Here is a 15,927-nt window from a genome sequence, read left to right on the forward strand (position 1 = left end):
GGCAACAGCAGAGTCTGTGCTAATCCAGTGAAGGTTTTCTGTTGGAGGCTGAGATGGCAAATATGCTTGTATTTTTCAGCTGATATTTTAACATTAAAAAAAACATTAAGCTAGTAAGAGTTTCATGGACAAATTCTGTTCCAGGAGCAAAACATAAGAGGTGTCACTTTTGAATGCCAGACCCCTGTATTGTTCACCACGAGCACAATCTCCTTAACTTACCAGTTCTTACTTTCCCCACTATGGGCTAGACTGCAACTTTGTGATCCAACCAGATCAAGGACTCAGAAAACTATTGCTTATCACACAGATCATGTCAGTCCCCACCTGTTGATCCTCAGTTGTGCTCAGACAGACAGGTAACAAAATTGCTGCAGAAACCTGCTTGCTCTCAATGAAATTATGTGATAAGATTCATAGGGTGTTTTTTAATTAAAAAAAAAAATCCCTAAAAGAAAACATTGTATCTGGAAGAGTTAATGTTAGTTTATTGAAATAGTCAGGCCTCTTCAGAGTGTTCTCGCAAACTATTAATCTCATGCTTTTAAGGAAAATGTAATAATTTTCCTCTCTGGTCATGGAAATGGTCAATATGACAGTGCTTACACACCTGCTGCCCTCAGTGTTCTGTCTTGAAGGTTCTGGTTTTATCGCTCTGTCGCTAACCTTGTAAAGGAGGGAGAGGAATTATAGAAATGGTTTAAAATATTGCACAGATAGGGGCTCATGTTTAGTGATCCTATTGCTTCTAGGTAAAACATGGACTGTAAAGACAAACATCTGTCCAATGAGAATTATTCCATACTGGGAGAAAAAGGAAAGATGAAATCTCTGCTCTGTACAGTGTTTCCAAGAGCTTGGAAAATGTTGTCCATGATAATACAATTGTGGGCATTCTGTATTTTAAACAGAGTTTATTGAGAGAATTTGACATTATTTTCCCAACATCTGTTATTGGGATATTCGTTCCCCAGATGAAATCTTCTCTAAAGGACAGAGGTTTTACCTGACTCAGTGGTTAATAAATGACATGGAGCATTACCCAACTCTTTCAGAAGAACCAAGTCTTGGCACTGAGTAGTGATCAACAATTATGAAGTAGCTTTCCTGGAAAGGAGGAGAAATAGGGAGCTGACTTTGAATTTTGTCAAAGAGTTTGTCACTGTATTTGAAGAGAAAGTACAGTGGCCTTGTACATAAAATGGGGTTTTATATGTAGTGCTAGTACTGTAAAAAAGAAATATCAACAAGGAAGCAAAGCCACAGACTGTTTACCACTTTACTGTCTTTCACTACAACACACACATGTTTTTGTTTAGCAATAGAGAACTCATTCACACAAAAATCTCAACAGTCCCTGAGTTCTGATCCAAGCTGATTGAGCTGGAAGCTCAAAAGCATTGGAAAGCTTGCTTTATTTCTTCCCATTGTCACATGCTTTTGCATTTCCTGACTATGGGCTGAATAATGTAGTCCCTAAGCCACTGGGAGTTTTGTTCATTCCAAGTCTGGACTTCTGCCAGGGCCAGCAGCAGAAACATAAATATCACAAGGAGGGGCTGTTTTTTCATGTAGCTTTACTCTAACCTTTTGCAGTTTTTTCCATCTTCTCTGTACAGAAGTTGTTCAGTGCCCAGTGGTGAACAGAAAAGCAGTTTTCTAGAAGCCATGAAGAAAAGGAGAAGGAGTACCTCTACTGTGCCTGCCCCTTGCATTAATGGTATGCTTTGATATTGGATACAGTGGTCAATCCTCATTACTTAGCTCAAAGGTATTGTAGCAGGAAAAGAGAAATGAACACTGATCAGAGGCTGAAAATTTGTATTCAAAGATTGAAATTATGTGAACTCTCCTATGCAGAAAGGACCTATAATGAAAAAAGTTTATGAGATAATAGGAAATATAAGGCAAATCAGTGTGGTTTCTTTATTTGCTTCTCATGTGAGGGACAGGAAAATAATGTGGTAAAATAAAGAGTTCAAACAAATAAAAAGAAATAATTAAAATTTAAGGCATAATGCATGTGCGGAACAAGAAGGGAGCAGAAATCATGAGCACTTTGAAGTTAGATGTTTTGTCTTTGATTTCAGTCAGACAGAGATTTCACCTCAGGAGGTGAATTGATGAAAATGTATTTCTGTAGATAAAGGGAATAGCTTGTAGAAAGGGCAGCAACTCCTGCTCTAGAATCAAAGTCAAACAATGCAGTTTACAGATAGAGTGACAGTCCAGCCATGGGATAGTTACCATAAAATGGAGTAACTCTTCTGATATCTGGAGTTAGTATCTATTGGCAGTGGGTAAAGCAAAGAGAAGAGCCACTGCACTTAATAGTTACGGCAATTCTTCTCTTTTTCATGACTAAAATCAAGATGTGTCTGGAACTATAGCAGATACAGGAGCTGAGCCTTCTTTTCTCCCAATTATTTTCCATATGCACAGGTTTGGATTCTAGAGGACAAATATGAAGACTATTCAGTACTAAATATTTTGCCTGTTGCTACTGGTGACAACCTTTTCCAAAAAGGAATGTATAAATTTAAACAGGACATTAGTACTGGGCAAAGCAGACTAAGTAACGATGGAACAGCCTCAGTCCTGATCTCCACCCAACCTCAAATACTGTTTGTGTTAATATGAAAGAAAGCCAATAGTTTAGAGTGTTCAAGTTTTTATCCCATCCTTACATTGTTCAACAAACTGATAATTTACTTTTGCCTTAAACACAGCCACAATTTTCACATTTGCCATGTTCCAGACTACAGTTATGCTGCACAGGACAATCCATGCCTTCATTGCTGCTAAGGCAGGCTGGATTAGTCATCTCTGTCTTGGGTTTCATGACTTTCACACTGCCCTTCCATCCATGAAAACACAGCTACATGGCATGCTGAGTCACCATATCAACCCAGCTAATCCAGTAGCCTTCTCCAGCAATAACTGACAGCAATTGTTTTAAAGGGATTAACTTAAAAAAAAATCAAGATAGAGTTTGCTTTCAGGAAGAGTTTCTGAGTACCTTGGTAGAGTAGACTGGCGCGATGAGATTTTGTATATGAAATGCTTGGACATATCATGATTATGATATGATATGATTGATATGATATGATATGATATGATATGATATGATATGATATGATATGATATGATATGATGATATGATATGATATGATGATATGATATGTCTTGTTTTAGCAGAAGTTACAGCTGCCTCATCTTGGATAAGTATTGCATAGTGTTAAATTAGGTAAATCTCTTTTTAATTCCTTTCATTACTTAGTACCTAACTCATGCCAGGAAACACAAAGATATTTTTTACCTTCTACACATGAAATTAATCCTGTGTAATAGAACTGTAATTTATCCCTTTCTGGCTCCCATTAAGCTTTTGATTTCAAGAGTATGCACAGGCAATTAGTTTCATGTGTTACATATAAATGTACTTCCTTGTAATTATTTGAAATTTGTTGCCTCTAAGATTTGTTCAGTTCTTCTGCTAGGAAAAATATTCTGATCTTCACATCTCTGTGGAATACTTTTCTCATTGATCTCTGTACTGATGTCATCCTCTATCTTCTGCATACTTTTATCTTTTTGTCTTCTGCCCCTCCTTTCAGCTTCACACTGCTTTCATATGTTTGGAATTCCTCCTTTTGCTTCAGATCCTTTTTGAAAAAATCACTTCCTTTTGTGAACTTTATTACCTGGCTATTTTATGATGGTATCCAGCTCTGCAACCTCCTAAACTATTTTCGAGTGAATTGCTTTCCTGTGAATTAATAAAAGTTCCTAGACCTTGCCTTGCCAGAAACATTTGTGTTTCATGACTTGCACTCCCACTCTGTGATTACTAACCTCTCTTGCTGCAGTGCCCTAGAGATGAGCAGTAAAATACTGCTTATATAGTTCCATGTAAGAGAGTCTAATTCTAAGTGTACACCCATAAAAAGTATCTTTACCTCCTTTTGAGAACATATCCTTGGACTTCATGAAGGATATGTTACTTTATGCATACAATGCTTTGTTTACAAAGCAGTCCATATGATTTACATAAGTGATTGTGTTAAGAGTGTGTGATTGAAAAAGTACAGCACTGAGTGTAAAGTTTGTTTGCTATAGCCATGGAGGGGTGCACGAGGCAAGAATGGTACCCTTTCAGCTAAGTGTTGTGTGCTGTATTTTTATTTTAATATTTTTATAGTGTGTGTATAGGCTATATGTGACATTATGCTGGGCTTTGAGAAACACTAAATATTTATGTCAGCTATGAAGTTACTAAATATCTGGTACTGAAAGAAAGGTCCATCCCTTTTTTTTTTTTAACCATTGACCAGTTTATAACTTAATGCAGCACCAGAGCAGTAAGAGCATTATGTGAGCTCTCCTGTATGGTGTCATTCAAGTTTAAACAAATATTTTAAAAAGTTATAACTTTACCTTCTTTCCACATAATGCTCCTTTTTCATCTGACTTAGTATTGCCTTTAATTTATAGTTCCCCTAAACTGTAGGGAGACATAAGGGCCCTTTAGGCTGAATGAAAGGAGAATTATCAATAGCCAAACTATGATTTATAAGGAAAGAAACATAAACAGCAGAAGAAAACTGAATTGACTCTACCTACAAAAATGATATGAAAATTTTCTCTGTATTTTTCATTAATTCAGTTAAAAGGTGTCTTTAGACCTGCCCTTTTCTTTAACCTGTTACTGTGAATCCATATTGGATTTTGTCATATTTGTTGCAGCTGCCTTCTTTATTCCTTGAACAGCCAGATGTGAATGAATGGAAGTACTGAAAAGGTGAATATACTTAGTCCACCTGAGAACCAGAGGCAGAATTTGCTCTGTATTTCACACTCTGGTCCAGGCACCACTTGCCCCAGCAGCCTGGCCTCAGGCTCACCAGAGTTGTGTCATCCCTTAGCATTTCACAGGTAACTTGCATGGGTAGCTGGGCTGGTGGGTTGGCTTGGGTTGTTTGTGAGGGCTTTTTGAGAGGGAGAAGGTATTGCAGGGTGTTTTGGGTCGTTGTTAGGGTTTGGTTTGGGCTTTGTTTGTTTCTTTGCTTTTTTTCAGTTATCTTTGTCAGTGATTGGTAGTGAATTACACAACCTCTTCTCGTGGATATTAGTGTCTGAATAAAATGACTTTACCACATTTGTAGAGTTGTCATTTTAAGCACAAGGTTTAAGCAGTAGCTATTTCTGAGTATTTGTCATTCCTGCAGCTTGGCAGAGGCAAAGCTACTTAACATGGGCTGCTTCTTAAGTCTGCATTAGAAAAGTCTTGAGGACCCTTCACATTTCTGCTGCTGTACCTTATCTCTAAGGCTACGACAATCAGAATGAAGCTGAGCAGACAGGTTTTGTTTGTGGTGTTGAAGATAACAGTATAAAATTCCAATGGCAGCTCTCTTGTTTTCTGGCAATTCTGTAGCTTTTAACACTGACTTTAGTTGAAGTGCACATCACATATGTCACTCACCAGCATTACAGGAAAAATCAGTTTATTTAACAGGTTTCCCATGGGGGAAACAGTATAATCTGTCACATAAATAGGTCCCTGGTAAGACACAAAACATAATGATTCTGGTGCTTCATGAGATCTGATGATACCTTGGTCGTAGGTGTGATAAATGGTGCTGGGGTCAGCTGCAGCATCCCAGCCAGTCTAGGATAGAGTATCTGTGGATATTACTTTTCTTTCACATTTTGAAATCAGCCTACACCTCCAGAGCAGAGCTTATCTAATGTTAAGCAGTTTAGAGCTAGTGGCTGAGAGATCTCAGCTGAGGATTCCTGATACTGGGCTTTGATTTTTCTACAGAATCAGTTCTCAAGCCCATAAATTGTTGTTCTAATTAACTAGTATGATTAAACTGTTGAAGAGAAAATGTTAACCTGTAATTATTGTACTGATGAAAATAATTCCTACTCCAGCTAAAGCTTATCTTTTAAAATAAGTACCAAATCTGAATGTAAAGACATTATTACACCAGTCTTGAAAACTTGCTATAACTTAGATTGTTATGCTGCTTAGTTACCATTTCTTTTAAACATCACTGTGTCCTCATTTGCCTTCATTCTGTGTTGGTCCAAAAGAGCTTGACTACTGCTGTTATGGCACAGTAAATACTTATGATCACTTCCCTAGAATTTTTTTTATTACCATCAGTAGGAGGACCATGGAGTGAGAGGTGTCGTGGAAGAGCAGCAATAAACTGGGTTATGGGACAGATGTTCTGCCTCTGGACCCGAGGCTGGCTTGTGAACTGACTCTGGAAAGGCTGCAGACACTCAGAGAGCTGGTGTGGAACAGCATGCTGAGCTCAGCACAGTGCCACCTCCTAGAGCAGGCTTGGTGCACCTGGCCACTGAATGACCCCGACCCTGCAGCAGAGATGGGCTCAGGAAACTCACATTTTCCAGTGTCCTTCTCTTCTGTATGCTCAGTTTTGAGCCAGAGAATACCTAATACTGATTTCCATAAGAACTGATGCTATATTCTTTGTCTTAGTTGGATTTCCCAAAAGAAGCAGCCTCTTCTGGGATTTAGCTCCCAAGTAATTGTCCAAAATCATGTTCCAAGACAAAAATATGACCACAAATATTACCCAAGATTTTCTTTCTCTGTTCTTTCTTTTTTATTTCAACACCTTTTAAAGTAATTATAAATGTTGAATCTTTGAAGACTGGACTCAAATAAACACTCAAAAATACCCAGATCTTTGGGGTTGCATAAACTGAGGAACTTTTCTCTTATTTCTGTCATAAGGAAAGGACCCGGAACAAATAAAATTGGTATCTGAAAAATGCTAAGATTTTGACAATATCAGTTTAGGCTCAGCATTAATCTTGGGCAAAGAAGTAAGCTACCCATAACTGACTCTTACCAGACACATCTAATGTACTATAAAGCAGTAAAAATCTGCCCCAGCTCATTTTTGACTGAACAGTCTAACTGAGTCTGGAGATCTTCTAGCTCTGATGGTGACCTGCTAGTTTGATCCAAGGCTTGCTTTCCTCACTTCTGAATCCAAAGGAAGAGCGTTATGGCCTTGTGGTCACCTTCTTTTCCTGGGCATGTGGGGTGAGAATTTCTCTGATGAAAAGTACTGAAAGATAATTAAATGCTTGTTGTTTGTTTGTTTTTGTAATGGGACAATGGACAAAATAATTCACAACTACTCTTAAAAACAACAAGAATTTGCTGCTGTCAAGTAATGATATCCTTGCAACCCATCTCCTATTAAGCAGAATCTATTGCATGCAAGGCTTATCCTTATGGTAAGTCATACAAACCATCTCACAGGGTGCAGTATGTGCCCCGCTGTAGTACAGAGAGCAGAAATATAACAGCAGGAGGCAAATAAAGCAGCAGATCACAGCCCTGGTGCCCTCTAAGAGCAAGGAGCTGTGAAAGCAGCAGAGGCCCCACCTGTCAGGTCAGTCCTTCAGCACAAATCGAGGCAATCTGACAGCCCCACAGCTTTATGTCATCTGTTCCCAGGCTGCTACAGCGGGGGAAGAGGGCAGGGCTTTGTCCCCACCTCCACCCTGGAGCAATCCCCCTGCAGAGGAGCAGCAGGGGCTGCCTCAAAGCCCCTGCAGTGTCCCAGGGCTCTGCTGGCCAGCAGCTGAGTGCCCAAATCTGGGCACATCCCCCCATCTGCCCAAATCTATCCAGCTCCAGCAGCCAGGCTGCAGGGACAGCACAGCACCAATGCCCTGTGCTGCACCCACCTGAGCTCTTGCTGTGGGTTCCTACTGCTTGAAGCAGTCACTAATGAGGCACAAAATAACGGGTTCTATTAAGTGAACACGGCATTAATAATGCTGGCAAGGTTTCAAGTCTACAGATGTTATTTATAATACATGACTAAACAAATACGTATCCCCTTTGAGACTCAGACTCAGGAGCAATTTACTGATTTCCTGTATAGGCTAGTTCATACAGAGATTTGAGTAAATACTGCATTTGAATGTCTAAGTTCTGAAACTGTAATAGACAATCATATTAATGTTTAATTTTAAAATTGTTTGAAAATTTATTTTTAGAGTATTGGTCCTGGCCCTATCTAGTTCTCATGGAGGAATATATTTTCTGTATTTTTTCTGTAAAGAAAAAGAAAATATTCAAAGAAAATAGCCTTCAGTTACACAGCACAGTGGAAATGAGTAGAAAGGTTGGATAAAATTCTGTGAAAAAATGCACTTAGCAGAATCTAAAAAAAAATAATTAAAACCCCATATCCTCTCCTTTCCATCTGGTTTTGAAATTAATTAATCTTATTTATGAAATTTAATTGCCAATGAAATATTTTGTAGTTTTAAAGATGTTTCTGAGTAATGAATAATTTGATCTTGATACGATTTAGTTTCTTTTGTCTCTACCTCCTATAATATTACAGGTATACACAGGGGCCTTCAAAACTGTGAACTCACAAAGGTCTCTGGTCTCTACAGGCTTTTACATACATCAAGAGAAAGAGGAGAAATATTTTACAGCAAATCAGAAGTGTCCTAAATTAAGGTATTCCAAGAAGAGAATCTTTGTTCAATTCATATTGCTGATCATTGAACAATAATAATTTGCTTCAAATTTCTCAGACACATTAAAAACAAAGAAGTGATAACAGTGAATAGACAGACAAAAATGTAATTTGTGACATACCTCTTATCTGCTTATTCTTCTCTTTCAAATTCTGAAATTAAAGCAGTTGAAAATAATACATACTGGCATGTAAAAAGAGCTGACTACATGATGTCTAAACAATTTGCTATAAAAATAGCACTTACCATTGACATTGCCAAGTATCTTCTTATTTAAATCTGCTATTATCATGCCTTCTTGGATATGAAATACGCAGCACAGTCCATTCCCAGTGTGTTAAATACTTGAGAAAATAATAAATGCAGTGTAACTCCACAGTGTTTGGATATTTGACTGTAACTCCTAAGCATTCAAAGTGACTACTCAATATAACAACTTTTCCTCTGCAGAAAATGCCTTGCTATTTGCCAGCAAATCTTTAATGCTTTAGATTGGGTATTTCCAACTACCGCCCTACTTGCTAGGCAGATGTGTATAAAAGAGATGTTATTTCACTGAATCAACCACTGAGATCGTAACCCTTTTCCTGTACCACAAACAGAAATATAAAACCTCAGACTTTCCTTTTGGACTTTTACTGACTTGTGTCTGTTGTAAGAAAGCAAAACACAACTAATCCGAGCGCTAGTATATGGAAAATGTGTTAAAACGTTTTAGATCATCTCACTGCTTCTCATTCCTGCAATTCATTGGTTAACTGGCTCCTTCTGTGTTTATGTAGTTGCATGGTACAAATACAACACCTAAACTTCTTGCCCAAAGTTGAAATGATTCATTTATTACTTTTTACACCACCCCCAGGAAAAAAAAAATAAGGAAGAAAGAAAACACACAGTGCTCATTTAACCCAAGTGAGTGAAAACGTCTTTCATAAGGTCTGTAAGGGCTTTGGGAGGTTTTTTCTTTGGTGAATAAAGTCTGTGTAGTGGAGGGAAGAGTTTTGTCTGAGGATGGTAGAATTTAGGCTACAGCAAACGGACAAACTAGAATCCTTTTGCTGTGAGAAAATAAGATAATAGTAAAGGAGGTGCAAATGTTACTTATTCATGAGATCAGTTGAGATGGAGTCGTTTTGAGTGGAGGCAGGACTGAGAGAGGAGGTATTTTTGTGAGGGTAGTGAGTGCCTTGCTCTCTGGAATTGTATCAATATTTATTTAGGTCCTTTAGTGAGGTAATTACCCTAAATAGATAATACATAGGTCCTCCATCTTCTGGGTGCCTTTAAATATTAGTTAACCACATTAATTATAACCACACCGGGGAAAGCACAAGCAGAACAATAAATGAAGGCCATACTAAGAAGTGGAAAATAGGATTAAATGAAGACATTTCCTCTGCTGCTTTTTCTATAATGCAGAGAATGGGGCTATGTGATAAGGCACTCTTCCATAGGATGCACCACCCTGATTTCTGATACTGCCTGTGGATCCAGCCACTGTCAGACAGAAGGGATTACAGTGGGTAACCCCTGCTCTCCCAACAGCTCTGATGGGACAGCTACTCTGCCTTCATTCATCATCCTCTCCAGATGGACACTAGAATTAATCAGGTTCTAGCCCTAACAGCTGGTTTCAGGACCACAGCTGGAATCAACATGTCTAGACTGATTTATTCCTGGCTCTCAGATCTACGTGCATGCTACTATTCCATATGCTTCCTGTTAGAGAGGTAATAGTGCCATTTCTCAGTATACCTTCAGTTTTTCTTTCTTCCTCCCCTTTTTATTGTAATTAGACATTATTTTGCTTATGTAGAAAATATCCTGCCCCTGCTCTGAAACAGATCAAACTTCCAGACAAACAAAATAAAGTTCACAAAGGAAACAGTTAAAATTTCTGACTGCCTTCACTGTCAGAGAAAATGCTAAACACATTTGTAAGTTATATAAAACTGTGTAAGTTCATATTTTCCTCTCCTAGTTTCACAGCCCAGAACAGCAAAAGGACCTTGTGACATCTCTAGGCTCTCAAGAGTTTAGTAATAAAAATAAAAATAATCCTCTGCAGAAAACAACACTCCACACCCTGCTACTACTGAGCAAATGAGTTTCCCATTTTCCTCACTTATCCTCAGACTAAACAATGTTAAATTTACAGTTCTAACATCTATTTATAGCAGGAACTCTACCCTAAGAACCACAGAGGTTGGTGTATATAACTCTCCTTAATCCACAGACCAGCTTTCAACTTGGCATGTCACGTAATTAGGAGGGAAATCTGCCTTAATTAATATCTAAGCAATTTACGCACTGAAGCATGATAAAGCCCCAAGGTGGGTGGTGTGTGTGGGGGTGGAAGGGGGTGTTCATGTGCTGTGAATTAACCTGTGATGGTAGTATTTCATGTTTGCTGTGGATGGTAACTGATAACATTGACAGCACCACGGGCTTCTGCCGGGGCTCTGCAGAGCCTGGGAAGTTCCTGCGGGCACTGCAGGAGAGGGAATTGCTGGGGCTCTGACAGTGCTGACAATCCTGACAGCACACACTGGGGGAACCAAGCTGGGAATGTGCCTGCAGGAGGGGAAAGTGGCTAGAAATCCAGCAGGGGAGCAGGGGGTACGTGGGGTGAGACTGCAAGCAGCAGAGGGTGATTTGGGGATGTAAGAGCAGGGCCTGAGGGGGAGGAAGGGATTAAAGGAGGAAAGAATTCAGGTTTGGATGCTAGGCTGGATTTGAGCGAGTGGGTAAAAATTGAACACAAGGTGCTGGGTGTAGGCATCAGCTGAGCCTAAGCTGGGTAAGACCCAGCCCTGGATTGGGCTCTCAGACTGGGCTTAGCAGAGCAGGGGGGTTCTGTGAGGAGCTGACCCTTTCTCTCTAGAGCAGCACGGAAATCACATTCAGGCCTCCTGCTCAAAAGAAGCTCATCCACAATCTTTATGTTACTTCTCTCAGTACATATGACGCAGGAACAGATATGCTCCTGCTAACATTTCTTGCAAACTCAAGGACTGAGAAATTGAGAAGTTGTTTAGGAAAAAACCCCTTGATTTGAAGGGCGTCATAATTGTGATACCTTTTGAATATCTTTCACTTTGTACTTTATTAATGTCTTTAAATCTCATTTAATTTCTTTTTCTAGGTGATTCCCATTTCTTTTCATATAATGAAAGCAAAATAACCTAATCTTAAAATGAAGAACACTTTGTTGATCTATTTGATGTATATTGTTGTTCTTTCCAGTATTCTTCAGTCCATCTTTAATATAGCTTGACATTTTGTTTGCTTTTTTTGACCACTACAGTGCCCTGAGTAGAAGTTTCCATTAAGCTGTCTGCAGTAACGCCTAGATCTTTTTCTTGAGTGATTTTGCAAAACATCAAGTGTATATGAGTAGTTCAAGTTGTTCTTTTTAGTACACATTACCTCATGCTTGCCTACACTGAATTTAAGCTACCATCTTTTTTGGTCCCTTCTTTTAGGCTTTTGTTTTGTTTTGTTTGCTCTTGGCACTTTCTTTAAGTTATGGTTTTTTTAAATGATCACATAATTCCCAATTATGCTGTCTCTGCTACTGTATGCTTCCTTTCCAGATGACTAGCAAATAGATTAAATTAACCCCATTTTTGGTGTAGGTCTTAGGATCTCTACTCGTTAATATGCTTTTCAACTCAAAATAAACAGTCACATTCACTGGTTATTTTTTTATTTATTCTTCACAACTTTCTAAGTCATAATATATTTCTTAGTCCTCTGCTGTTCTTTACCCTCAGATATTTTATGACATTTAAAATAAGCACCTAGGTTATACCCCTAAAATTATACCTTTATCCATTATTCTAATGTCTTTTTAAAAGAATTTAAGAAATTAATTAATCACAATTGGCTGTTAAAACTCTATAGGGACAAGTACAGCCCAAGCAGCTAAAGTCAAAGCTAGAGTTTACCTAGAAGAGCAGAATGGTAGGACAGAGGAAATCAAAATCTCAGTTTGCAAGAAGAGTCTCTTTCAGTTTGAATAATCCTCTCACAGCTGGATTCAGAAAAGCAGCTCCCAGGTGCTCTTAGTCTAACTACTGAGCTCAAGCCTGCTCTTCTGTGCCCCAAATGTCACTTCTCCATCTTCCTCTCCCTGCCTCCTTGGCCACAGTGGAACAGCTTGTTCTGCTCTCAGACTGTTCAAGCAAAGAGAAATGGGAACTGGAGTGGGGTTTGAGGATGTAACTCTTTTCTCCAGCTACCCTCAGGCCACCCACCCTCACTGAGGTCTTGGATGCAGCCTTGAAAATGGATGCATGTGCCAAAAAGCATCAAGAAGAGCAGGATCCTTACTACTGAATAAAGCATTAAATGAGCACTCCATGTCCAATTCTGGCATCCACTCATTTTAGCACAGATGGTAACAAGGTGGGAAGAGTTCAGAAAACCATTACAAGAAGTCTGAGGACTGTGTTTTGTAGTAAGAGACCAAAGAATTTGTTTTATTTTCTTCCAGCAGATTGTTGCAATGTGATGTCTTTGCAATCTGTGCACATACCAGCACGAGGCAGAATTCAGAGCACTGGAACACGAAGGCAGATGCATTTGAATCACAAATATGGTTACATAAAAGTTCATCATTAAGGTAATTAGAACTTCCTGGAATGTTTATTCTCCTCTATACAATTTATCACAGCAGTGATATACTGGTTTTGGTAAAGTGGCTGATCTCACATCAACATTTAATACCCTCCTAATCAATTTTGGGAGCTACATTTCTGTTTAGCTCTTTTTTCAAAAGCCTGATCAGTCATTCATATTTTGCATTAATAACTGGAAGAATGCAGTACAGCAATTGGCAAGATCAGGTGAAATTAATTCACCTCACTAATGGTTTGTTTTCTTTACCTAAGTGAAGTTATTAATTGTAACTTACTATGTGTTGTCCTGATTGTACTCAACATACAAATGTTACGTAGCTTAATGAAATGTGAGACTTAAACCAAATACACTTTTCTTCCATAACCAGTGGCTTTATCATACTAGGATATTTCTTGCAGTAACAGGAACTGTATGAGACAAACTCTTTTTAACTGTGGCAAAGATGAATCCTCTTTGATCTCTAAAATGCTCTTTCAAGTAAACTTTTTAGCTTCAATGGACAACGGAAAAACATATGAACACAAAAGTTTGTAGACTGTTTTTTTGTGGCTATATTTGTCTACTAAATTGTAATGATCTTTTTTTTATTTCTGTGGGGAAAATAACCTAGGTTCACCTGTAGAAGATTAATATCATATTGGATTCTCCACAGGGAGAGCTAGTTCTGCAAATTTAAATCTATTTTGAAGAGCTTTAGTTTGATTTCTTTCTTTTTTCTTTCTCTTTCTCTGTAAATTTGGTTTAATGGATGGTTTCTGAACTCTTTAAGAACTCCTTTATTTCTTATCATTTCACATTCAACTTCATTGTCCCACCCTCAGGAAACCTACCAAACATGCTGTTATGTTGAAACACATAGAATTCCAGGTGATGAATACTCTCTTCATGACAGTTACACAGGAGGATTGTTCCCACTAAATTACACTGCTCATTTGCAAAAATTGCTGACCTGCCCTGCCATGATAAAAAGTGCTCTTTAGTATAATACCTTCAAATATATTTGAAAAATTTTTATTGGACATTTATACCAATTCTGACATATTTTGTTATAGCAATAACCTGATATTATTGCAAAAAACATAAGATTATTACAGATTATATGGCCTGACCAAAAAACCTTCACTACATTTTGGATTATATGTAGTGCTTAACTCCTAAAACCAAACAGCAAATGGTTGTGTCATGTCACAGGGCAAATGTGTGGTATAAATTGACTTTGCCTCAATTCTTTCTGTGATGAATGAACATTCTGTTCTCAGAAATAATTGCTTGGATGAAAAGGTCACACACATCAACTGTGGAGTGCAGATGGTTACTCCCCAAATCCTTGTTAAGCTAATTTCATAGGAAGCAGGAATTTGTGTTGGTGTTTCTGAATTCTGTATAAAGCCCAGTGTTCAGAAGAAACCATTCAGTAGTCCCAAAGTGTGGCACTGTTTAAAATCAGTTAGCACTTACAGATAAAATTCCATAACCACCCAACACAGCACAATCAGTTGATATATGGTTAGATATTAATTAGCAAGGGGCAGATAAAAATTTTGAATTTCAAGTACTTCTGAAAGCACCAAAATTTTCAACAAGCAATGAGAACAATAAGCTGTGTTGTATCAAAAGTCATGCATGTGATGCCATACAGGAGTCATGTAATTATTAAGATAGCTACATGCATTCCTTTTAAACAAATTGTAATTTGTTCCTGAAAAACAAATGTGGAGAAAAAATACATGATCCAGGGAACTTGTGTCTGGATAAATTGATAAATCAATCAAAAAAATTAATTTGATTAATTCAACCTGTGGAATTTGGTTCCATTTGAGAGCAAGTATATGCAGACATATTTTATGGAAAACTCAGGAATGCCAACATAATTAAGAACAATGAAAAAAAATTCTTTGCAATATTTCTTTATTTTTCTTACTAGCACCTAATAAACATCCACAATCTACTTGTTACTACCTTTATGAAATAATTATGCCCAGTAGGGGTAGTGGAGCACGGATACAGTAAATGAAATGAGGGCACATGATACACACATGAGGAAATGCAGAGCACCATTTCCTGTGATAGACAGGGAAATGGAAAGAGGTTTGTCTTCCCTTGAAACAATGACTGGAGATACAAAGCTCAAGCCGAGGGAGTTTTTGGCTTGGCTGGCCTCTGTTTTTTTAACCTCTACCATGATCACTGAGTTCCAGTGTTGCCATAAAAACTGAAGAAAAAGTTAACTACTCCTTACCTGAGCTACAGCAATTTACCATCTATGTAAGAAATGAGCCCAGCCCCCATATTTGTAATTATTATCTATTAGACATTCTACTTCACAGCAGGGATAAACATGAATTTGTAATGCCATGCAGCTGTGAGTGGGTGTTTAGGTGATTACCATGGCTGACTGCTCTCTTCAAGGGCTTGCCAGGCCAGAGCTAACTGCATTCAGACTCCAAGATTTGCAGTTTCATACTCAGCCCTTCCCTTCTATCCTGATTGACTTCCCTTTCCAAAGCAACAAAGCAGGAGGCATTCTTCAGTTGCTTTCAAGCTGCCCATTCTGCCCAAGAGCTTGAATGCTGACGGTTTCAACTATGCCTTAGGACTCCCAAAATGCATTCAACTAATACCACAGCAGCCTGATTAAATTATTAATATAAGTTCGTTTGATTCAAGAACTAAAAATGTTTTATTGGTCATAAATATTTCTTACAATATGGTGACTTCTGGCAGAATTCC

General features: G+C 38.2%; 1 protein-coding gene across 5 annotated transcripts in view; it reads right to left on the minus strand.

The window, feature by feature from the left end:
• IL16 (interleukin 16) overlaps positions 1-10,036 on the minus strand; it is a 41,063-nt gene extending 31,027 nt beyond the window's left edge. For 2 of the 5 annotated variants that reach the window (XM_085588314.1, XM_085588310.1), the window contains exon 1: positions 8,800-10,035. The gene's annotated coding sequence lies outside the window, so the exon portion shown is untranslated. Of the gene's footprint in view, positions 1-8,674; positions 8,706-8,799 lie in introns of all 5 variants that reach the window. The other 3 variants (XM_085588311.1, XM_085588313.1, XM_085588316.1) reach the window with 3 other exon arrangements.
• Between the last annotated feature and the right edge of the window lie 5,891 nt (positions 10,037-15,927).

The sequence above is a fragment of the Lonchura striata genome, chromosome 10, assembly GCF_050655825.1.
Source record: "Lonchura striata isolate lonStrDom1 chromosome 10, ASM5065582v1, whole genome shotgun sequence".
Taxonomy (NCBI): Eukaryota; Metazoa; Chordata; class Aves; order Passeriformes; family Estrildidae; genus Lonchura; species Lonchura striata.